The sequence below is a fragment of the Apodemus sylvaticus genome, chromosome 14, assembly GCF_947179515.1.
Source record: "Apodemus sylvaticus chromosome 14, mApoSyl1.1, whole genome shotgun sequence".
NCBI lineage: Eukaryota > Metazoa > Chordata > Mammalia > Rodentia > Muridae > Apodemus > Apodemus sylvaticus.
The window spans coordinates 22,279,191-22,305,009 of NC_067485.1; positions in this window are offsets into that span (position 1 = coordinate 22,279,191).

Below are 25,819 nucleotides of genomic sequence, written 5' to 3' on the forward strand. Positions count from 1 at the left end.
CCTCCCTCTCCTTGTCTCTCTGTCTCTGTCTCTGTGTGTGCAGAGCGGTCCCAACATGTCGGAAGAAAAAGTCCTTCTTGCTTTTTGGATCGATTCCTGAGTAAGCTGAAGCTCTCCAGAGTCTTACCGAAACAACTCAAAAAGTTTCCCATATTTATCTCTGAGTTCAAGGCCAGTATGGTCTACAGTATACCTACATCCGGAAACTTTCCCCACATACCACCACACCTTTACCTTGGAGTAATACCAGGGCTGAGAAGTAGTTGGTAGGCATGGAGATGGATCAAGGATTAAAAGCAAGTCCTGCTCCTGCTGAAGAACCGAATTTAATTCTCAACTCCCTAGGGTCAGTTCCCAACTGTATGTAAATCCAGCTCCAGGGGATTTCACACCCTCTTTTAGCATCCTCATGCAACTGCACTCACATAGAAATACACATAATCAAAAATAAAATAAAACCTTAAAAAATAACAATAAGCCTGGCACATGTCTTTAATCCCAGCTGTGTTTAAAGAAAGATGAGAGAGAGAAGGCATCTGGTGTTGTGTGAACTTCTGTTCCCCTAAATACATAGGCATGCTTACCCTCAAACACATTCTCTCATACAAGGGACCCATCACACACACATACATATCACACACACACACACACACACACTCATGAACTCTTCCTTTAAAAACTTCCACAAATTTGTGTTTCCTAAGAAAGAGTCTGTGCATTGAATAGAGAAAGGAACTATATAAAAAGGAGAGAGAAAGCCGGGCAGTGGTGGCGCACGCCTGTAATCCCAGCACTTGGGAGGCAGAGGCAGGCAGATTTCTGAGTTTGAGGCCAGTCTGGTCTACAGAGTGAGTTCCAGGACAGTCAGGGCTATACAGAGAAAATAAAAAGGAGAAAGCACACCCGGCATGGTGGCTCAAGTCCATGATCCATGATTGCAGCAATTGGAAGGGAGAGGAAGAAGGACTAGAGTAAATTCGAGGCCAGTCTGGACTGTAGTCTGAGACCAGTCTGGGGTCGGAGATGAGGAGGGAAGTGCCCTGTCTGCATGGCTCCAGGAGTGCACATGACTGGGGCACCTGAGGGAATGATAGAAGGACAAACATACAGACACACAGAAAACACACATCACCCTACATGCTCATCATGTTCATCATATTCAATTGAACTTGGAGTCAGGATTATTGCATATAATTGACCAGAAACCGAGTTCATTACATGCAGATAAAGAAGAAGGAAGGGTCTATAGTATATAGCTGAACAAGGCGGGCCAGTGATGATGGCTCACAATTTTGATCCTGGCACTTGGAAGAAAGGCAAAGTCAGGGGGGATCGGACTTGTCTAAAATAGGGTATTCCAAGGCAGCCAGAACTACAGAGAAAGACTCTGGGTTTGTTTGTTTGTTTGTTTGTTTGTACAGCGAGGCAAGTTTAGGGGGAAGCACTGGACCAGCAGCTGGCCTGGCGGTGGCTCTGAGCCATGCCTGGGGAAGGCTTTGCCACTCCCATGAGCTAGGGCCTTGGGGTCACTGAAAAGGCCTTGGCCGTATCTACAGTAAATGTCAACACATTCACTCAGGAGGTCACTTGCTTGATAGCTATAGAAAGGAAAGGAAAGAAAAGCAACAGGAGCGGGGGCGTGGTGGCACACCCCTGTAATCCCAGCACTTGGGAGGCAGAGGCAGGCGGATTTCTGAGTTTGAGGCCCGCCTGGTCTACAGAGTGAGTTCCAGGACAGCCAGGACTACACAGAGAAACCCTGTCTCTGAAAAAACCAAAAAAAAAAAAAAAAAAAAAAAAAAAAAGAAAAGCAACAGGAACTCTTGTTGATCCAAGTATTGCTTTTCAGACATTTTTTAAATCGTTGGAAACTGAACCCAGGCTGTCACCCATACTCTATCAGCAAGTAAAGCCTCGGATTCCAGAACTATATTTTTAGAGCCCCCACCCCCACCCCCTTTGTTTTAGACAAGGTTTCACTATGTAGTAGATCAGGCTGGCCTAGAACTCATAAAGATCTGCCTGCCTCTGCCTTCCTAGTGCTGGGACTATAGGAGTGGGCCATCGTGGCTTGGCTTGAAGATGAACAATTACTATTGGTTTTTTTTCCTAAAACAGCATTTCTTATGTAGCATTGACTGTCCTGGATCTTGCTCAGTAAACCAGGTTGGCCTCAAACTCAGAGATCTGCCTGCCTCTACCTCCCAAGTGCCGGGATTAAAGACATGTGCCACAACACCCAGCAAAAGAATAATTCTTATTCAGAGACTGAAGGCTGCAGCTTTGAAGCTGGGCATGTTTTGCCAAGTCAGACGTTCTTTTCCTTGAGCGGCTGCCCAGCTTGCTCTCCCATTGTATGGATCGTAGTTATGGCGGTAATGAATGCTGACTGCTGAGTTGTGGTGGATATGATTAAGATACTGTATCTCAGTCACACTAAGCATGTGCCTTTTGCCAGAGAATCGCACCCTTCGACGCAGAAGTTTACACACTGACACGTGTGCACATACACAGAGAACCGGAGGCCTTGAGCTGCTTGCTTGATCCTGGTGACATGCCAAAAGGGCAGAGAGGGCTCCAAGGAGAGCCAAGGACCATTCCACACTTTAATCCAGATGTCTTGCTTTTTCTTTCAGCTCTTTCTTTCTGCTCTTTGATAAATATCCATTTCCATAACCCCAGGCACCATACATTCTAGAACCGGGAAGGTATCTCTCCTCATAGATACTGACAAGCCCTTAGCTCAGCAAATGTCCCTCAACAGATGTTAAGGAGAACAGTCATAAAGCAGAGGGAACTGTCTTATGTCTACCTCTCTGAATTCTACTGGACATGGTTTTATTCTATTACTCTAGTTTTTCTTCTTTCCACCTTCCCAATTCACAAACTCTTGAGGATTTAGGACACTGGAAAAGCCATTATAGCTCTAAGATAAGTTGCTGACTGTGTTTCAACAAAAGCTCCGGATCCTCCAGAAAGGAAATAGAAGAAGAATGTAACACTTAGGAAGCAACAGCCACAATAAAACCAGGCGCTTACAGTATAGCTCAGCCTGGGGAGATTTTCTTCCTAACATTCTCGAAGCCCCAGCACCATATAAAACTAGGTGTGGTGGCCCCTGCCTGTAATTTCAGCAGTCTTGAGGTAGAAGCAGGAGGATTAGAAGTTCAAGGTTATTCTCTCCTACGTAGTAAAAGTAAGACCGTCCAGGAACGTCCGAGGCGAGGCCCTGTGTCAAAGCAAGCACAGGGCAGAGGAGGTGACTCTGGGTAGAACATTTACACCAAACCTGATGACTTACCTGAGTTTGAGCCCTGGGACCCACTTGGGTAGAAAGGAAAGAACTGACCCCAGAAAGCTGTACTCTGACCTTTCTTTAGAACAAAACAATTATTTAATTAATTATGTCTGCCCTCACCTTTCATCTTGTTAAGATAAGGTCTCTCTGGTTCCTTTTGCTGTGTTGTGCCCTCAAGGCTGCTGGCCTGCTAGCTTTGGGGTGTTTCTCCTGTCTCTGAAAGCCAGGATTATAGCTCTGCACATTGTCAGCCACTAGTTGTTTTATCTGGTTTCCCGGAATTGGACTTGGTGGTCAAGCTCCGGGCCTGTGGTTTTGCACACTGAGCTGCCTCCCTGGCAGCCTCTAGTTTCTTTTCTTCTCTTCCTCTTCTTCTTCCTCCTCCTCTCCCTTCCCCCTCCTTCCCCCTCCCTCCCCTCCTCCTTTTCCTCTTCTTCCCCCTCCCCTCCTCCTTTTCTTCCTCCTCCCTCTCCTCTTCCCTTCCCCTTCTCTTCCCTCCCTCCCCCTCCCCTCTTCCTCCTCCTCCTCTTCTTTTTTCTTTTTCTTCTTCCTCATCCTCCTTGTCCTCCTCTTCTTGTGACAACAGACCTGATGAATACAACTTAAGGAAAGAAGGATTTATTTCAGCTTACTGAGGGGATGTAGTCCACCATGACACAAAATGCAGGCAGGGAGAGCTAACTGCCAGGGCTGGTTATATTGTGTTCACAGGAAAGAGGGAGAAGGAAAGGGGAGGGGGAGAGGGAGAAAGCGAGAAGGGAGAGAGAGAGAGAGAATCAGAGAGAGATAGAGGCAGACACAAGAGAACGAGACATAGAGGGAGACAGAGGAAGGCAGAGAGACAGACAGCAAGCACCTACAAGCTTCCTGCTTCGTTCTTATTCGGCCTGGAACACTAGCCACAGACATTCAAGGTGAGTCTTCTCTCCTCTGTTAACCATCTCTGGAAAGACACTGAGACGTTGTCTCTGAGGTGTTTTCTACATGATTCCAAGTATCACCAAGCTAGCATTAAAGACAATGTACTTTTCTTTCAAAGTTTCAAATCACACTTGTGTGTATGTGTACGTGTGTTCACATATGCTCCTGTGCGTGCAGGAGGGCATGCTCAAAGCTATCTCCTGGAGATCAGAGGACACCCTGGAGTCGGTTCTCTCCTCCTGCTATGTGGCTCCCAGGTGTAGAATTTAGTTCCTCGTTCTTGGTGGCGAACTCCTTTACCTGACGAACCATAGAGGTATGAGGAGAGCTAAGGAAGCGTTTGAGCAAGGAAGAGTATCTGAGGCAACAGGAGAATCTGGGTGTGGTGGCTCACTCCTGTCATCTCAGCACGCAGAGGCTAAGGCAGGAGGATCCCTGCGAGTTCAGGGTCAGAGAAAGCTACACAGAGAGCTCAGGTCAACCTGGGCTACAGTGAAGCTCGGTTCTAAACAAAACCATGAAAAGCTAAGCACAAAAGAGAAGCCGAGGAATGAGCAGAGGGAAAAGGAGCGGGAGCTGCAGACCTAGCCAGGAGCCCGCAGGGACGGTGACACCGAGGAGCAAGTGACACCCAAAGCTGTGGCAGGTGACAGGGCAGACATTCTGGAGAACAGAAGGGCACTTGGGGCAGAGAGCCAAAGCCACATAGGGTTGACTTTTTTTTTTTAAAGGATTAGGGATGAATCATCACCTTCATAGGCGTCGGTGCACCTGCCATGTGTTAGATATCTGTCGCGAGGAAAGCAGGCAGCAAGCCGCGGAACGGGTCCTTCAGCCTCTGTCCTGCTGCTGGGCTGTGGGAGAGCTCGTGATTTCGGATTCCCTCAGAGAAGATCTCATGCTCGTGGGTGTCTCTGGTGGCATGGTCCTCACCTACTCCTTTGGAGTGAGACAAAAACTCATAAACCTCATATAAACTCAAACCCTGTAAACCCTCTGGACAGTGCTGAGGTTAGCAGGAGGGCGGAGGGAGGGGGGAGTTAGCCGCGCCACTAATAACAGATTCCCCCGCGAAGGCTCAGTAAACACTCTGTAATTAATTACAGAGAAAAAAGGGATCAGGAGACTTTTTTAGGTCACAGACTCCTTTGAAAATCTGATGGAAGCAATGGACCCCTCTACCCAGGAAGAAAGCATGTGTGTATATACATGCCAGGTTTTATTAATGGCTGGATGATCATGACAATCTTGAGATCAAGGCCAGAAGGGTCCACAGACACCTAGGTGAGAAGCCTCGATGTACACACTTTGGCATCTGTAATCCTGTTTATTCAAATTCTTTCGGAGAGATATCTGCTGCCGGGATCGGACAGAGAGGAACGGCCAAGTGCAGAGGAGAATGGAGTGGACCTCACATAAGCTAGGAAGCAGCACGGGAGGCAACCGACCAGGAAGGTCAGTTTTGATCTCTTTGTTCCCCTGGGAATTTGAAACCTGTTATTAGGAAGATAACCTATTGATTGATGGTGCCAAGGTTTGAACTCAGGGCCTCAGGCTTGCCAAGCACCCAATCTTTCCCTAATAAATTCTATACTGGCCATATATACTTTTTATCTTTAAAAAAACGTTTATAGCCGGGCGGTGGTGGTGCATGCCTATAATCCCAGCACTCTGGGAGGCAGAGGCAGGTGGATTTCTGAGTTCGAGTTCGAGGCCAGCCTGGTCTACAGAGTGAGCTCCAGGACAGCCAGGGCTATACAGAGAAACCCTGTCTCGAAAAAACCAAATCCAGAAAACCAAAATAAATAAATAAATAAATAAATAAAGTTTATTTATTTAGGTGGGTTTTTTTATATTTGTTTTTGTTTTGTTTTGTTTTTGGATTTTGGGTTTTTTTGAGACAGGGTTTTTCTGTCTAGCCCTGACTGTCCTGAAACTCACTCAGTAGAGTAGGCTGGCCTCAAACTCAGAAATCCGCCTGCCTCTGCCTCCCAGAGTGCTGGGATTACAGGCATGCGCCGCCACTACCGGGCTTTTAGTTGTTTTTGTTTGTTTGTTTGTTTTTGTTTTGTTTTGTTTTTTGTTTTTTTTGTTTTTTGGGTTTGTGTTTTTTTGTTTTTTGGGTTTGTGTGTGTGTGTGTGTGTGTGTGTGTGTGTGTGTTTTCAGAGACAGGGTTTCTTTGTATAGCCCTGGCTGTCCTGGAACTCACTCTGTAGATCAGGCTGGCCTCAAACTCAGAAACCCATCTGCCTCTGCCTCCCAAGTGCTTAAAGGTGATTAAAAGGGATTAAAGGTGTGCACCACCACTGTCTGGCTTTTATTTTATTTTATTTTTTAGTTTTGTTTTTTGAGACAGGGTTTCTTTGTATGTGGCCCTGGCTGTCCTGGAACTCTGTAGATCAGGCTGGCCTCAAATTCAGAGATCCGGATGCCTCTGTTTCCCAAGTGCTGGTACTAAAGGTGGTCACCTCCATGTCTGGTTTAGAGTTGTTTAAAAGTTATTTTTTGAAATAATTTTGTTTTGTGAGTATGGGTGCTTTGTCTGCACGTATCTCTGTGCATCACCTGAGCTCCTGATGCTTGAGGAGGCCAGAAGAGGTTGTCGCATCCCTTGGGACTAGAGCTATAGATGGTTGTTAGCTAAGGTGTGGGTGCTGAGAGCCTTTAACCAATAAACTCTCCCGCTCCCGTGGAATGGAGTTTTAAAAAAAAAAATCTCTTTAAGTTAAAATGTTAGTTTAAAAAGCAATTTCCAGAGCAGTTTCCGGTGAGGCTTATGGGGAAATTATGATAATAGTCCTACAGCTTTCCTGTCACCCCTCCCATTTCCTTTCTATCCCACACCTTGCATTATTGCAAGGGATTGTGACTATGCCTCCAGCTTACTTAGGGTGATATTCCCTAAAGTCAGTTCTGTCTTTTCCTTCGTCCGTGCATCGAAGGGATTCAGCTCAGGTTACCCTACCTGAATGCAGCAAGCACCTTTAGACGCCAAGTCCTCTCTCCAGCCCCCAGTTACATATATGACTGAAGAACTCCTGCTGCTGTTTATCTATCTGGAGAGCTGTGACCTCTTTAGGTGAGGACGAGCAGTCTAGAGCCTTGCTACCCAGAGGGTAGTTTTCAAACAAACACCTTTTTCCGTCGGATAAAGGCCACTGATGCCCGGTGGTGGTGGTGGTGGCACATGCCTATAATCCCAGCACTTGGGAGGCAGAGGCAGGAGGATTTCTGAGTTCGAGGCCAGCCTGGTCTACAGAGTGAGTTCCAGGATAGCCAGGGCTACTCAGAGAAACCCTGTCTCGGAAAAAAAAAAAAAACCAAATCCAAAAAACAAACAAAAAACAAAGGCCACTGATGACTTAGTGGGTCCGGAGACTGGTTCCCAATTCCTCATGTCTCACAAGTTGGATGATTTGGATGCTGATGGTCTCTGGATTACACTGGGATGAGTACAGCATCAAAAAGTTACTGAGCAGTCAATAAGGACTGGATGGCTTCGAAGGTCATCCACGCAATTTTAGGAGTGTGGAGCTGGCCATAAGGGCAGTATCTATAGGGATGGATCTGACAGAACATTCTCTCCCCTTATCCATAGACGTAATTTCCCAAGACGGTTGGTTAATTATTAATTAATTAATTATTAATTATAGTCACTCATCTCAACTGCATTGAAATTCCCTAGCTAAGGGGTATTACTGAATGGCTATAAATAAGCTGGTGTTCAGGAGGTTGGAGGAGCTAAGAGAAATGACTAAACAGAACACCCTGTGGTGTCAAGATACAAAGCAGATGGCCTGTGTCCTAGCACTCTTGACTTAGTGACTCAGAGCCTGCTGGGACAATTGTTCATGCCCTTATTCGCTCAATTGTTCAACTCCTTGCCTAGCTCCAAGAGTTTGCCGCCAAGAGGCCTCAGTGGGGGCTGACACAAGGATGGCAAGGGGGTGGAGGGGTTGGGGCAGAGGGACGATTTTGACCCGAACTTGAACTCTGATTTGGAAAGCAGCTTTTTAAAATCTAGTTAATGCTGAGATAGAACAAAAGAAAATGTGATTATCCATAGGATTTGAATAACTGTAATGAAGAAGTTGAGTATAGAGACTGATGAAGTGTCCCTGATGTGTGGACAGATGACACACGTGATTGTGGGTAAACTGCAGTCCATGTGTGTACTGTCATGTAGATAAGATCTATAGGCCATTTCAGAAGAATCACAAAATCCTAGTTTGAGCCATATTTGGCCCAGCTTTCTATAGTGGAAGTATTCACAGAGGGAGATAAGATTTCAAAAGTACTGTTCTTATTTGGTCTTCTATCCAAGTAGAATGGAAAGGAACTTCAAGTTTGCCAGAGATGAGATTGCTAATGGAGGGAGAGATTTAAACAAAACAAAACAAAACAAACCCACAAAAAAATCACTGTGATTCAAATCTCTATCCTATCACTCAGACAAGACAGGGCAAGAAAAGCAATAAAGATAGATTCTTGACCCCTTAGAGGGGCCTCTCCTCTCCTCATTGAATAGAATTTGGGGCTAGGCTCTTTTCAGAGGGGATCCCTCCCTCCTGATCTTCGGATAGTTTTGTAATCAGTGGCCACTGCCAAGACTTTACAGTTAGTACATTGAGACTTGCAGAAGGAGAGTAGCTTGCCTAACATGCCAGAGTTTGGAAATTGCTGTCTCATTTGAATCTGGTTATTTGGGGTTATCTATGCATCTTTATTACCTGCCTGCTGACTGGGTGACCCTTCATACCAAGGACACTTCAGTGTGTCTTGAAAGATATAACTCCAGACCAAGGGCTTTGGGAGAGGGTATTGACCCTGTTTGAGTGGATCTGATGAAGTCATCTGTCTTAGGAATGAAGGAAAGTATCCGTGAGTTCCCAGAAGGTTGCGTCCCAGGACTGAGATGGAGACAGGAGGATTTCTGATCTATGTCAGCCTCAGCTACGTCAACAGACCCAGTTTTAACATGTCATAAGACCCAGGAAACAAACAAAAAGGGTAGAAAGAAGAAGTGAAAAGAAAGACTGATTTAAAAAAAACAATAATAAGGGGCTGGAGAGATGGCTCAGTGGTTAAGAGCACCGGCTGTTTTTCTAAAGGTCCTGAGTTCAAATCTTGGCAACCACATGGTGGCTCACAACCATCCATAATAAGATCTGACACCCTCTTCAGCTGTGTCGGAAGACAGTTACAGTGTACTCACATAAGTAAATAAATAAATAAATAAATAAACCATTAATAATAATAATAAATAAAGGATGAATTGAGGCTCTGACACAGTGTTCAATGCAATATGTTTTACTCTTTTTTTTTGAGTTAGATCCCTGTCCTAGTTAGCTTTTTACTGCACTGATAAACACCATGACTAATCACAATGAGACCCAGTCTCCAAACATGACAACAACAACAACAACAAAGAAGACAAATACAACCTTTTATGAGGGATACCTGGAATGCTGTTGACGTGAAGAGCCAAGCATGGTGTCTACCATATAACGGACTGGGAGAGCCTCATGTTGTGGTGAAAGATTATATTTATGTGGGATTTTAGCCTTGACAAGAAAAAGAAATACAAGAAAATTACGAAACTGTTCTAGAAGATTTTTAGAATGTGATCATCCACTTGAAAAATACAGCTTCTCTAATAACTGAAGAACTGTCTATTGTGGTCTTTGGGTTGAGGTGATGGAGGCCCAATCTGTGAGGTGCGTTGATGTCATGGAGATTCTATGGGTACCATACAGAGTATGGTTCTGGGTGACTAATTTATTTTGATGGGCAACATCTGTGTTAAAGCTGTAAATTACTAGTGGGCAAGCAGGTGTCACAAGAAATGAGCTTGAATTTGCTCTACAACACAAGGATGTGGGAATTTCCTTTATTTAATTTCTCTAAATCAAATTGAATTTGACTTCTTGGAAGCCATCTCCTAGGGTGGGTAATTGGACCAATAACAGTTATTGGGCTCGAGGCATACAGCTTTGTAGTAGAGACCTTGACTATCATTTGCCAGCATCATGGATTCAGTCCCTAATCTCTCTCCCTTTCTCTCTTTCTCTCTCAGACAAACACACAGACACATATAGTCTGCATATACACACAGAGTATATACAGACATGCACACACACATACAGTCCACATGCGCACACAGAGTACACACACATTCGCACACGAGACCTTGACTATCATTTGCCAGCATCATGGATTCAGTCCCTAATCTCTCTCCCTTTCTCTCTTTCTCTCTCAGACAAACACACAGACACATATAGTCTGCATATACACACAGAGTATATACAGACATGCACACACACATACAGTCCACATGCGCACACAGAGTACACACACATACGCACACAAGACCTTGACTATCATTTGCCAGCATCATGGATTCAGTCCCTAATCTCTCTCCCTTTCTCTCTTTCTCTCTCAGACAAACACACAGACACATATAGTCCGCATATACACACAGAGTATATACAGACATGCACACACACATACAGTCCACATGCGCACACAGAGTACACACACATACGCACACGAGACCTTGACTATCATTTGCCAGCATCATGGATTCAGTCCCTAATCTCTCTCCCTTTCTCTCTTTCTCTCTCAGACAAACACACAGACACATATAGTCTGCATATACACACAGAGTATATACAGACATGCACACACACATACAGTCCACATGCGCACACAGAGTACACATACATACGCACACGCGCACACACACACATACACACACAGAGATGCCTGTGGTGGGCCTTTCCAACATACTTCAATTTGTTTAGGCTTTGCTAGCTCAAGTTTGATCTTCAGGTGCTTGTTACAAATCTAGCACCGGGGCTGGAGAGATGGCTCAGTGGTTAAGAACACTGACTGCTCGTCTAGAGGTCCAGAGTTCAATTCCCAGTAACCACATGGAGACTCATAACTGTCTGTAATGGGATTGGATGATCTCTTCTGGTGTGTCTGAAGACAGTGACAGTATACTCACATACAAAAAAATAAATAAACCTTAAAAAAAAAATCTGGCTTTTAGCCAGGTGGTGATGGCACACACCTGTAATCCCAGCACTCTGGGAGGCAGAAGCAGGCGGATTTCTGAGTTCGAGGCCAGCCTGGTCTACAGAGTGAGTTCCAGGACAGCCAAGGCTATACTGAGAAACCCTGTCTCGAAAAACCAAATTTAAAAAAAAAAAAAGAAATCTAGCACCATGTATAGTCAGGTATGATGGTGCACTGCTGTCATCTTAGCACTTGAGAAATTAAAGTAGAGGGAGAAGTGTCAGAAATTTAAGGTTACAGGTAACTTTCTTTGCCTATACAGAGAGTTCAAGGCCAGCCTAGATTAAATGAAACGCTGGCATATATATATATATATATAATATATAAAAGGTCAGCATGGCCTAGTTAGTGAGATCCTATCTTAAAAAAAAATTAAACAAGTGCTGGCAGTGTAGTTCAGCGGTACTGTAAATTCACGCGGTAGTGAGTGGGCTGCTGGAACTTTCTCTGCTCTGAGCATGGCATTCTTTCCTCAGCCAGAAGTGAACGTGGTTTTGGTCAAGTCACACTACCTCAGGGTCTCACAAACGTCTGGTTGCACATATTTCTCAGCTCGGAACAAACAACTAAGAATTTACAGAATATTTCAGTTATTTATTGTGGAGTGACAACAGAAACTTTAAAATTAGGGCTGATTAAGAAAACCCCAAGTTGGCCGGGTGGTGGTGGCGCACGCCTGTAATCCCAGCACTCTGGGAGGCAGAGGCAGGTGGATTTCTGAGTTCGAGGCCAGCCTGGTCTACAGAGTGAGTTCCAGGACAGCCAGGGCTACACAGAGAAACCCTGTCTCGACAAATCCAAAAACCAAAAAAAAAAAAAAAAAAAAAAAAAAAAGAAAAGAAAATCCCAAGCACCAAACTCCCTCCTCTCACTAGTTTTGGGCAGGTCATTGATGTTTAAGGAAAATAATTTGATAGCAACCCCTACTCTGTCCTAATTGTCCCGGAAAGATATCAACAGAGATGCTGTCTCTGAGGTGTTTGACTAAGTGAGCTAGTGAGAATCTGTTTACTGTCAGGAAGTCAGACTTTCTTTCTCTTTCTTTCTTTCTTTCTTTCTTTCTTTCTTTCTTTCTTTCTTTCTTTCTTTCTTTCTTTCTTTCTTTCTTTTTTTCTGAGACAGGGTTTCTCTGTGTATCCCTGGCTGTCCTGGAACTCACTCTGTAGACCAGGCTGGCCTTGAACTCCCAGAACTCTGATTCTGCCTCCCAAATGCTAGGATTAAAAGCCTGTGCCACCACTGCCCACCTGAGTTTATTTTGATTAATTAATTGGTTAATTAATTAGTTAATTAATTCTGGAGACAGAATTTATATAGCTCTGGCTGTCTAGGAACTTGCTAGGTAAACCTGCCTCTGCCTCCTGAAACCTGTGGTTAAAGGCTTGCAACACCACATCTGGCTGTTATTTTTTAAAATAAAAGAAATTAACTATTTAAATAAATTTGAGATAGGCTCTCATAAATCCCAAGGTTGCTTCAAATTCACTACTGCCCCGGCCCCCTCAAGTGCTGGGAATTATAGTGTGAACCACCTTGTCTTGTCTTGTTTGTTTGTTTGTTTGTTTTGGTTCTGGTGAATGAAATCTGAGTTGGGCGTGTGCTAAGCAGACATTCTGTCTGCTGAGATGCCTCTCAGTCCTATTTTTGCCTTTTTAAATTAAGTTTTTAGCACACAAAGAAGTAGGCTCCAGTGAGGTATTCCGAGGCACACGTATCATCTTAGTTTGTTCTTCCACATGCCCTGAACTGTGCTCCCTTGTGTCCCCTCTTCCCTGTCCCAGAAGATGAGTTTATTGAATTCTTTAATTCCTTTGCTTTATAAACATGTTTGCTTATGTATTTATTTAGCATGGGTGTGAATGTGTGAGCCTTCTGAGATCCATGGACAGTTCTCCGCTGCTACATTGTGGGATCAGATCTGAATGCAAATACAGATCTATTCACTGAGCCATCTTGCAAGTCCATTCCTCTCTATTTCCAGGTCTTGTCATACGGTCTTGGTTAACCCGGAATTCGCTGTGAAGCTCAAGCTAGCCTCAAAATGACAGTGATCTTTTTTCCCTGTATATCCGCCCCCCCCCACCAATAAATAACATATAATTTAAAAATTATAAATATAGTCCAGTGTGGTGATACATACCTTTAATCCCAGCTCTTGGCTGGCTGAGGCAGAAGCAGGCTGATCTCTGTGAGTTCGAGACCAGCTCAGACTTTAAAGGGAGCTCCAGGACATCCAGGGCTGTTGTTACACAGAGAAATCCTGTCTCAATGCTCCCCTCACACACACACAAATTATAAATATAATTAGTGTGTGTGTGTGTGTGTGTGTGTCATAGCACACATATGGAGGTCAGAGGACAACCATGGAGCTGGTTTTCTTCTTCTTCTTCTTTTATGTGGGTTCTGGGGATTAAATCTGGCTACCAGGCTTGCACGCACGGCAAGTGACTTTATTGATCAAACGGCCTTGCTGGCCTTAGTTTTGACGTCTTGAGACCAGAATCCACTATGTAGTATATCACATTGGCTTAAAGCTACCTTATGCATCCCAGACTGGCCTGGAGCACCCATCAGTCTTCTGGTTTTTGCTTCTCGAGAGAGATGGGCTTATAGACTTCATGCCCGAGCTAGTATTGAACTTAAAAAAAAAAATCAACCTGTAAGGCTGGGGTGACCACCCAGCAGTTAAGAGCACTGACTGCTCTTGGAAGGTCCTGAGTTCAAATCCCAGCAACCACATGGTGGCTCACAAAAAAATCAACATGTGGACTGGACCATACATCTGAGGCATAGCGTGTACTTGGCATGTGCAAGATCCAGTCCAGCAGAAGACAAGGGACAGGAGAAAGAGGAACAATGACAGATGCATTTGCACTGTGTACCTGTATTTACCAAATGTACTGTACAATCTGTAATATGTGCCTGTACCATGAAGTCTCAGGTGAACCCTGCACACAGCCCCATGGCTAATCTCTACTGATCACTTGTTTCTGATGCCACTAGGGTGACACTAAGAAGACCTAACACTCAGCTAGATTTGCTGGACAGTTGTGGAAGGTGGAGTTTACAGGCGAGCCCACAGGCTTCAGGCCCAAGGTGAAGGCTGTTTCTCATTTCAACCTTGTCAAGCTAAGAAGGATGATTTGCTCGTGCCTGAATTTTGCATAGGTCAGCATAGGGGAAGCTTAGTCATGCAAATCCTTGTCACTTAGCCTGTCCCCAGCCCAGGAAGACAGCCTCGTGTGTTCTCAAATTTTATCTGTGTTTGGAGTTGAAAGCACGCTTTCTTTTGTGTTTAGAGAACAGATGTCAGGTCCATGTTTAAAGTACATAATCCAGGGAGTGAAAAATATTTTTTTCTGCTTTTGCAAGTAAGAGACTCCACGATAATGAATTCAGTCTGCAAGTTTATATTTTCAAGGACTATTTTAACTGCTTCAGGACCTCCCCACACCTACGCCTTAAAGTATCACCCTCACATTGCCAGGGAAGGCCAAATTCATTTTGGCCTGTTTCTTTTGTTGTCTCACGGAGTCGGCCCTATATAAGCCAGTCTTTCAAGTATTGAGATTTCCCCTTAGAACTTTTGAGCTCCGTGTTAAGTCACCATTTATCGAACAAAGAGCACACAAGGGAAGCTGTAATGGACACATTTATTCTGAAGATTTTCACCAAGATGAACCGCTTAGCGTTTCAGGAACATCGGCCAGGGGAGAACACGTCTCTGTGAGGAAGTGCAGGTGACTAGGCAGGCATAGCAGGGAAAGTGGTGGAACAGATGGTCCAGGATCCCCATCAAATGTGATTTGGAGTAGGATGCTGATGACCTCGCCCAGCAGGAGTGCGGATAAAGGTCAGGAGCCTGTTTGCACACACCTGGCAACCATTCACAATATTTGCCTCTGTCAAACTTCTGGTTAGATGTGAACCGTGTGTTCCTCGCCAGGAGAGGTGTGGTCTCTCACTTTATCTTAGGAGACCAAGTTATTGTGGCCCAAGAAGATAAGAGTCAACTTAAGTGCTCTCAGAAACACCGGAACTGTACAGGGTGTGATTGGACATGTCTGCCAGCCTAGCACCACGGAGCCAGAAGTGAGGCTACGGCGTGGGGGTGGGGGGGTGGGGGTGGGGGTGGGGGGATGGGGGTGGGGGGTTGGGGACGGGGTGGGGGGGCTACCCTATCCGTTGTTAGCCTTGGTGCTGTGCTGGACAGGAACAATGTAAGGGAGGGTTTCTTTTGCCTCACGGCTTGGGAGATTGCACTCTACCACAGCAGGGTATGTTGGAATTCATGGTGCAAGACCCTAGCGCATGGTGAGATGCACACAAGTCCTCGCATCTCAATGGACCAGGAAGTGGAGAGCTAAACCATGGCTGGGGGTGGGTTCTAAGCCGTAAAGCCCTGGCCCGCCAAGGAAAGTCCTCCAGCTAGCGCCCGCCTGCCTCCCCGCCCGAAGGTTCCCCAACATTCTAAAAACTGCACCAAGGGGGAACCCGGTGCTTATCTTGTATTTATTTTGTATTCATATAACCCTTTGCCCCACAAAACAACCTGCAAGGAAACGAACAAAGCAGAGAGATGGAATATGCCTTTTGTTTGTTCTTTTAAATTTATTTATTTTTTTTTCTGGACAAGGTCTTTCTGTGTAGACCAGGCTGGCTTTGAACTCGTAGAGAGCTTGCCTGCTTCTGCCTCAAGAATGCTAGATTAAAGGCATGTAACACCATGCCCAGGTATTTGTTTGGTTTTGAGGCAGGGTTTCAAGTACTCCTGCCTAGCCTTGGATTTGCTGTGAAGATGACCCTGGACCTCTTCCTGCATCCTTCCAAGATTATAGACATGAGAGACTTTTAAAACAGTTCTCTGCGCAAGGCCGAGAGACAAACCTTTAGATTGATAAATAGATTATTTAATATCTCAGTTTGCTTCCTGTTAATCAGTGGGTACATTAGAGTAGTTCTTAACCTGTAGGTGGAGGGTGTCAAAAGACTCTTTCACAGGGATCTCTTAAGACCATTGGAAAACACAGATATTTACATTACAACTCATAATAGTAGCATGATTACAGTTATGAAGTAGCAACAAAAATAATTGTGTGGTTGGGTGTCACCACAACATGAGGAACTGTATTAAGGGGCCTCAGTATTAGTAAGGTTGAGAACCCCACCACATTAGAACCTGGTATTGTGTGAGGAGCCTGTAATCCCTGTGCTGTGGAGCTAGAGGAAGGAGGATCAAGAGCTCCCAGCCTCAGCTACATTTGGAATTCCAGACCAGCCTGAGCTACATGAGACCCTGTCTGAAAACAACTGCAGCAAGGGAAGGAGGCAGAAAGACCACTAGGAGCCTGAGGCCAACTTGGTAGAGGCTAGAGAGTGAGTGAGGCTTCATCTCAGAAAAACAAAACAAAGGGGCTGGAGAGGTGGCTCTGTGATCTCTTCCAAAGGACCTGAGTTCAACTCCCAGCACCCACATGGCAGCTCACAACTGTTCATAACTGTTGTTTCAGGGGAAAAAAATAGAAAAACAAAAAAATAAGAGTATTCTGTCAGGCCATTCTATTCCTTTTGATTTGTTATTATAAAATGGAATTTAACTTATTGGTTTACATATGTTTACTTGCTGAATAAATTTTATTTTATATTATGTGCCATGTGGCGCAAGAATATGCAATGCAAAGACTGAATCAAGTTATTCAACCTTAGCAGGATCAGAAATTAAAAATAGCTCTTATTTTATTTTATTTTATGCGCATTGGTATTTTGCCTGCATGTCTGTCTGCCTGTCTGTCTGTCTGTGTGAAGGTGTCAGATCCCCTGGAATTGGGTTACAGACACTGGTGAGCTGTCATGTGGGTGCTGGGAACTGAACCTGGGTCCTCTGGGAGAGTAGCGAGTGCTCCTAGCTATGGAGTCATCTCCCCAGCACCTGTAAACCCAGCTCTTTACACCACCTCCCTTTCACTCCACAATAGCTGCATCTCACTCTTAGAACTGCTTTGGAACTCAGCTCCCACATATAACTTGGGCCTAGAAGACAGCCACAATACCCAGTGTCACTACAAAGACGAAACATGTTGAGAAAATGGTTTAAAAAATAAATATTTTAATTTAATTAATTTATTTATTTTAGCTTCCTTATGCAGGGGATAACAACTGTGTGTTGTCGTTGTTGGAAGTGACAACAAGGCCAGGTTTGGAGCTGGAAGCAAGCTTGTGCTTCTCATTAGTCTCTCAAAGTATCGTCTGTGGGAGTCCCACAAAACTGTGACTGTGGGATCCTCCTGTGAGAAAAGCAGAGATCCCAGTGTCCAGGACCTTCTCACGGGTCCCAGTGAATGCCCCACTTTGTTCCTGAGTGTAGCTGTCAAGCAGATGATCTCAGGAGCATCTCCATGAATCACTGTCCTTGCAAAGACTTGTTCCAGAAGCTTCCTGGGGGAGGTCAGTAGGCAGGGCAGGAAGTCCCACGGGCAGTGAGGAAGAACCACATCTGGTTACCAGTTCATCCAACCTTCTCTCCAGCTCTGTCTTCTCTGTTGGTGAGGCTGAGTCCCAGCTGAAGCTGGTCCCTACCCTTAGGAAACATATGCTCCAGAGAGAGTCTGAGATGTACATCTGAGGGAAATAATGACCAGGTAACTCCCAATGGCACTGCCTTTGAGAGGAGATCAAAAGGGTTCTGGGACAGTGGATCACCACGCTGGCGCCTGCTTGGTTGCCCAAGTGCTCCAGGGAGTCATGCTGACTGGAGGAGAAGAGGAGCCAGGACTGGGTTATAGTGTCTCTTGACCTTCCCCTCCCTGCCTGGCTTCTGTTTCCTCATCAGAGTTCTGAGAATTACAGGGCTGGCTATCTGACTCACCAGGGTGTCATAAAGATGAGTGACACCCCAAGGTCCTGTTTTTTTCTGCCCTGTGACAGAAAGGCACCCCTAGAGATGAAAGTGCTGACTGCAGTAGGTTCGACTTGTCCATTTCATATGCTGGACAACCTAATCTACTCTGTCTAAACATGGAAATCCCATAACTCTGCCCAAATCATCACTCCACTAATCCACTTAACCCCTGGTCAATATACAATCTAAATATTTAATCTCATCATCTTGTTATCAGTGTTTATTCCGTGTTCACTTAGGATCTGGGTCCCCTCTCCATTTATTCATGTTGATGGAATAGAGCTTAATTAAGGATCATTCATGTCTTTCTTCTATGGTACCTGGTACCCAACTTGACACATCATAGGTGCTGATGGTTGAAGTCGACGAACAGGCATTTCTCAGAGTCACTTTTCTTTTGGAACATTCAGAGATATTTTACTGCTACTCCAGAAGAATTGCGATTTTGGATGCCCACTCCAATCCTGGCACATGGTGTTTGGGGTGAAGTTGGATGAATAGTCTTTGGCCACGGAATGAGAAGGATAGATTCCGTCTAGGAAGACAGGGATCTGGAATCTGGTTTTGCTTCTTCAGTGAACTAGTGGTTGAGGTTGGTTGGGTCATTGAAAGACTTTGCTTATGCTGGGCCTGGTGGCACAGACCTTCTATGCCAGCTGCTCAGGAGTATGAGGCAGGAGGATCACTAGTTAAGATCTGCTTAGAAACTTATTGAGACGCTGGTTGCAAATTGAAAGATATATGACTGAAGATGTAGTTGGGGGATGGAATGCTTTCTGAACATGTGTTAAATGGGTTAAATTTCTAGTACCAATGAGAGAGAGAGAGGAGAGAGAAAGAGAGAGGAGAGAGAGAGAGAAGAAGAAGGAGGAGGAGGAGGAGGAGGAGGAGGAGGAGGAGAAGAAGAAGAAGAGAGACAGAAAAGGGACAAAGAGAGACACAGAGACACAGAGAGAGACACAGACAAAGACGCACAGAGACAGGAAGAACAGAGAGGAAAGAAGGGAGAAAGAGAGAGAGAGAGAGAGAGAGAGAGAGAGAGGTGGAGTGGTAGAGGAGAGATAGGATTAGACCTGGCAAGATGGCCCCTGTACCTAAAAGTAATTGTGTGTGTGTTTTGTTGTTTTTTTTTTTTTTTAAAGAAAAAACGCTTTTCAGATTTCTTAACTGTTGCATGTAAACTTTGGTTCTAATATTTTGTCTAGATTTGAAGGACTTTGTGCTAATTATTTCTCAATGATGTGACCTAAACACCTGAAAAACCAGCCTAAGGTGTGGTATGTCCGATGAAGGTGGGGGTGGGGGTAGGGGTTGCTTTGCTTCACCTTTGCCAAAGGTTAAGTCCATGGCCACTTGGTCCCATGTGTTTGGGTAGAACATCATGATGGTGGGAACATATGGTAGGGAGGGTTTTTTTGCCTTATGGTAGAGCAGAAACAGAGAGCAGGGAAGGACTGAGGACCAGGGATAACATCCAAGGTGGCTCCCAGGGATCACTGCCCCCACTAAGGTCTGACTTCCTAAGAGTCTCACCACTTGCAAAAGAGTCCCCTCATCAGCAAGCGGGACCAAGTATTAAACATGAGAGCTGGTGGGGGGCATTTCCCACCCAAACTCAAATAGTCACAGTTCAGGGAGAGGATGGAACAGAGGCAAGGGCCATCAAAAGTGGGGGAAGGGTATCACCAAAGACAGGAAGGGGCACTTCCTCCCAGCTTCACCATGACCACTCACAGGATCAGGGGAGTGGGTAGAAAAATGGGAGGCCTGTTGGTCTCTGGGCCTCCTACTCATTCAGTCTGTCTGTCCCTTGCAGGCTAGGCGTGGCGCTGCAGACAGACATCTGCTCATTCCATCTGCCTCAGCTCATGTTTATGCTGCGCCCCCTCGGTGCAAGGGCCCAGCGTCACCTGGGGGAGGTCCCTATGCGCTGGTGTTGGGGAGCAGGCCCTGATTCCCACAGCCTCCAGGTGGACGGCATTTTCACCCCTTCGCAAAGCCCAGGCACGTGGGAGGTAGAAGGAGAGAGGAGAGCCTAAGTTATTGCTCCGTCGAGTTTCTTTCCACTCTTGGCTGCTCTACAGCATTTTCTGAATATATCAGGGTCACAACTGGATTGACTTCAAGGAGGCTCGAAAGCCATGTGTGTGTGTGTGTGTGTGTGTGTGTATGTGTGTATTTTTGTGTGTGTGTGTATATGTGTATTTGTGTGTGTATGTGTGTATATGTGTATTTGTGTGTGTGTATATGTGTATGTATGTGTGTATGTGTATGTGTGTATATGTATGTGTGTGTATGTGTGTATATGTATGTGAGTGTATGTGTGTGTATGTGTGTAAGTGTGTGTGTGTGTGTATGTGTGTGTGTTGGTTACAGAACAACATTAAGGACTCAGCTCTTTCTCTACACCTTTAACTGGGTTCTGGTGATAGAACTCATGTCCTCCTACTAGATCTTTGAACACCGCCCCCCCCCAAATGTAATAAAAATTAAAAAGATTAGCCCGGTGATAGTGGTGCATGTCTTTAATCCCAGCACTTGGGAGGCAGAGGCAGGCAGATTTCTGAGTTTGAGGCCAGCCTTGTCTACAGAGTGAGTTCCAGGACAGCCAGGGCTATACAGAGAAACCCTGTCTCAGAAAACAAAACAAAACAAAACAAAAAACTTTAAAAAGATGAAAAGAATTTCATCTGCTTGGAATGGTGGTGCACACCTTTAACCTCAGCATTCAAAAGGTAAGATAAGTGGATCTCTTTGAGTTCCAGGCCAGACAGGTCTGTACTGTGAGCAAAACCAAACCAAACCAAACCAAACCAAACCAAACCAAACCAAACCAAACCAAACGAAAGAGCTGCAGAAAGGAGCATTCAATAGAAAGTTTCTTTTAAAAAATTCATAACTTTTATTAAAGGAGAAATGAAAATATTCTAAAGAGACACTTGTATCCCTCAATCTGACTATCAGACTATTGAGACAATGGACAACAGCCCTCCCCATGAGAATTTCCCCCATGGAGGAACATGTCTTCCAGAAAGAGATTTCATATCTAATGACTTGTCAGAAAATGGTACAGTATGAGTGGGAGACCTGGATAAATGTTGGGTAACAGGTTGTGGCCACACCTGGACCTTGGCATTTGACTGTGCTTATCCCTGGGTCCTCTGTTTACTTCCCCTGAGCACCCAGGATTTTTTTTTTTGTCCTTCTTCCTAATGTGGTCACATTGAATAAGTACACCTTTTCTGTTTTCCACTTAAAAATGTTAAAAGATGGGGCTGGGGGCGGGGCTCCTTAGCTAGGAGCACTTGTTGCTCTTGCAGGGGACCTGGCTCCGGTTCCCATCATCCATACAGTGGCTCCGTAACTTCAGATCCAGAGGACCCATTGCCTTCCTCTGATGTCTGTGGGCAGCAGGCACACATATGATAACACACACACATGCATGTAGACAAAACAACCATACACATAAAATAAACTTTAAAAAGTTAATACTTACTCCATTACATTTTTTTAAAGAGAAACATACACATTTAAAAATTTGTTTTAAATTTAAAATTGCATTTATTTATTTAATGTGTGTGTGTGTGTGTGTTGTCTGCATGGCTGGTTAGAGTGTCGAGGTCAGAGGACATCTTGTCGAAGTTTGTTTTGTCTTTCCACCAAGTGGGTCCAAATGACTGCACCCAAGGGGTCATTTCTGACGGTAAGTGCTTTCCCCACTCAACCATCTTGACCGTCCTCTTCTCTTTTCTTTTATGAGCTAGGGTCTTGCTATGTAGCCAAGGGTAGCCTTGGCACTTACTGATATCCCAGGATATCTTCAGACCTGTGGCATCCCCTCCTCCTAAGAGCTGGCGTTACAAGCCTGTGCTGCCATCCTCCGCTTAGGAAGTTTCCCTCCACTGGAAGCTGTTGCGGATGAGTAGATACTCAGTGTCCAGCGCTGCCCCTGAGGCTCCAGCCCTCTCACACCAATCTTATGAGAGCAGCTTTGAAATGAAAAGTGAGGTGTTCAAAGCCATCCTGACAGTGAAAACTTGGGGGCCACATCCTCTGAGGTGGGGTGGCCTAGATGGGCGATAACTTAGACATTAAGTCTGAGGGGTCACTCTCTCTCTCTCTCTCTCTCACTCACACACACACACACACACACACACACTCACACACACAAGTTCACGCACACTAAATACAAACAGATGAAATGTAATAAAGTCTTAGGCATCCGACACAGAGTCGAGTAATGGCCCTCATTCTTTACGAGGGTGAGGACCCCTTGTTAATACCAAAGAACTTAATGAGCCTGATGCAATGGTCATTATCCTTTTAATTATCTCATCACTAGCAGCTACTTGGCTTGCGTATGGATTTGGAATGTCCTTGTGATTACTCTGCGGGGACCCATGTCACAGGGTAGAAGCCATTGGAGAGGAGACAGCAAACCTAGTTCTTCTTTTATTTGAGGATTCCATAAGAAGCACATTGTATTTTCATCTTTTTTAAACCCCCACTCTGGCTCCCCTGTGTCCCCCGCCCCTAAAATTCATGATCTCATCTTCTATATTTATTGTTGATATACCCTCAGCCCTACTGAATTTGATTGGTATTGCCATCAATATCTACATGTTTGTGACTGACCTCTTAGGACTAGGAGGGTGAGTGTGTGTGTGTGTATGTTTCTAAATAGGGGGAAAGGGAAAAAACCAAATAACAAAAACTGCTTCCCTCTTGACTGTCCTCTAGGGGTGAGGGCTTGTGGAATTTTCCTCCATCTATGTTGGTGTGTCCATTGGTGTGATCTTTGTGGGTCTTGTGCAGGCAGCCATGTTGTTGAGAGTTTATAGGAGTAGCATGGCCTGTGTTCCAGAAGATGTTATCACATAGTCACAGAGAGAGGGAGGCTCCCAGGCGCTTACAATCAGTCTTTCAGTCTCCTCGGCCTTGATGCTCCCCCCAGCCTTTCTTTGGTGTAGGGGTCATAGTATAAATGCCCCATTTGGGGTCGGGCATCCCACATTTAATTATTCTCTGCATTTCGACAGGTTGCAGATCTCTCTAATATTGTCTGCTGCAAAAACAAGACTTATTTTATGAAGGGAGATATCATTGGCCTCACACTGGGGTTTTTGTTAGTCTGTGGTTCCTGGGAGGCAGAGATAATTATTCTGCTGTGCTGGTTACCTGCATTAAGACTCCATCCATCAGCCGGGTGGTGGTGGTGGCGGCACTGCTGTGGTGGCTGCGGAGGTGGCATTGGCATTGGCGCACACCTTTAATCCCAGCACTTGGGAGGCAGAGGCAGGCGGATTTCTGAGTTCGAGGCCAACCTGGTCTACAGAGTGAGTTCCAGGACAGCCAGGGCTACACAGAGAAAAATAAATCATATGCTTTTCTATGGCTTTCCCACACACTCTTTGTCTTATTTGCCCCGCCCCCCCATTAGCCACCAGTTAGGTCTTTCTCTACTTTCCGTTTTCCCACTATATAACACCGGAGCACTGCCCTGGCCCTGCTCTAGAGCCCTGCCCCCACCCAGCCCTTTCACATTATGGACATTTATGGTTATTGCAGGTTATACACTCCGATTAAAGCTTTGGATTTAGGAACCACAAATAAGAGAGACTACACAGCACCTGTGTTTCTGGGCCTGGTTTATCTCATCCACTATAATATTTTCCAGTTCCACCCATTAACTTACAAATTTCATTTTTCTTTACAGCTATATAGATTTCCATTGTGAAACTTGAGTGGGGTCTCATGCCAGATTTAGTTGCTCTTAGTAAGTGGGTTCATGATGACATACTTTTCCTGATCCATTCATTCTCCCTAACATTTGTAAACTTGGAGGTCATCATTGGGACCTGTATCTTGTCAGCTTTGAAATAAATTACGTAGAGACAAAAATGAATTTCTGGATTGGCCTTGTAATATGTTGTTCCCTTCCTCCCTTCCTTGTGCTTTCTAACTTTCCCATTATTAGGCATATGACTTATGTAGTAAAACTGAGTATAGCCAGGCATGGGGTGTGGGGTACAAGGGCAGGAGAATTTTGAGTTTTAAGTCAGCCTAGGTTATATAGTGAGAAGTCATGTCAAAACAAAACAAAGAAAAAAAATCCCAAGTTTGTTGTTATTGTTGTTGTTGTTGTTGTTTTGAGACAGGGTTTCTTATTGTAACCAGCACTGGCTGTCCTGAATGGGCCCTGTAGGACAGGCTGGCCTCGAACTCAGACACTCTGTTTTAAATAGACCAAAAAAAAAAAAAAGATGCCAGCTCAGTGATAAATGTTCATTAGCCAATGTATAATGTTCTGTAGCATCATATGTACTCCTTAAAGATGTACAATTATCTATCAATTAAAAAACATATCGACTTTAATGTCTCTGCTTGGGACTCTGTGGGTTTCTCCCTGCCGTCACATTCTTCTTTGCTGACGCTAATAGGAACGAGCATGGTACTAATCACGATGTTTGTGTAAGACCACAGTGGCCTGGAGAAGCATCCTGTGCCTTGAGGGTACACTTGGATCTAATGGGGTAAGACTGGAGAACATGTCTGTGGCTTGTGGGATGCTGTGGAAACCGTCTTACCAAACTGTTCTGCTTTGTGTATAAAAACAATAATTTACCAGGCAGGGCTTTTGTTGCTGTTGTTGTTGTTGTTGTTGTTATCATTATTGTCTATCAAGCTGAGTGGAGGCTCAGCACGAGCTCTGCAATGGCAGGGGTGGTTGACAACTGGGACAGCACAGGGCCTGGCTCACCTCTGAAACGCTGGGGAGCCTAGGGGTTTGTGTGGTAGTAACGGTAATCACCGCAGCAGTTTGGCCCGTGTGATAGCCGACCCAAGCCTGGCTGTTTTCTCTCAGAGGGATAAGCTGTTTACCCTTGTGCTGTTGGTTAACTCTTGTCTCTTCTGCTTGCTATTGTGCAGCAGTGTGTAAACTTGGCGTCTTAAATTCTTTCGTCTAAAGAGTCTTTGTATCCCGGAGTAAGCACAGGCATTCACTGGTGTGTTTAGGGGAACCATTGTGACGGGAGGAGTTTCTTATTGTCTCCCACATCAACAGCTCGGTGCAGAGCAGGGAGGAAGGCAGGAAGACACTCTAGCACAATTACTCCCTGGGTCAAAGTTCCATCCGTTACAGGTTTTTCTAGCCAGGCTGTGGATGTTAGTGCCTGTGTGTCTACTTTATGTTTTGTTGTTGTTTTGAGACAGGGCCCCCTGGAGTCTTGGTTGGCCTCAGACTTTCTATGTGGTTGAGGATGAAGGCTTCGTGCTCCTGATCCTTCTGCCTCCACCTTCCAAGGGTTGGAATTGCAGGTAAATACCACTATAATCAGCCCACTTTTTGTCTGCTTGATTTTTTTTTTTTTTACATTTATTTAGTGTATATGTAAAGACCTGCAGGAATCAATCAGCTTTCTCTTCCACCAAGTGGGTTCTGGGAATTAAACTCAGACCTTGATGCGAAGTATATCTCATTAGCCCCCCTGCCCCCAAGTAGCTTTCCCATTTCAAAAGGTCTCCTGTAGCCACTAGATTTTGGCACTGAATTAAGCCCTAATCCCAACACAACTGCTCTTCAACCTCAGTGAGATTCAGGTGTAATGTCTGGGGGTGG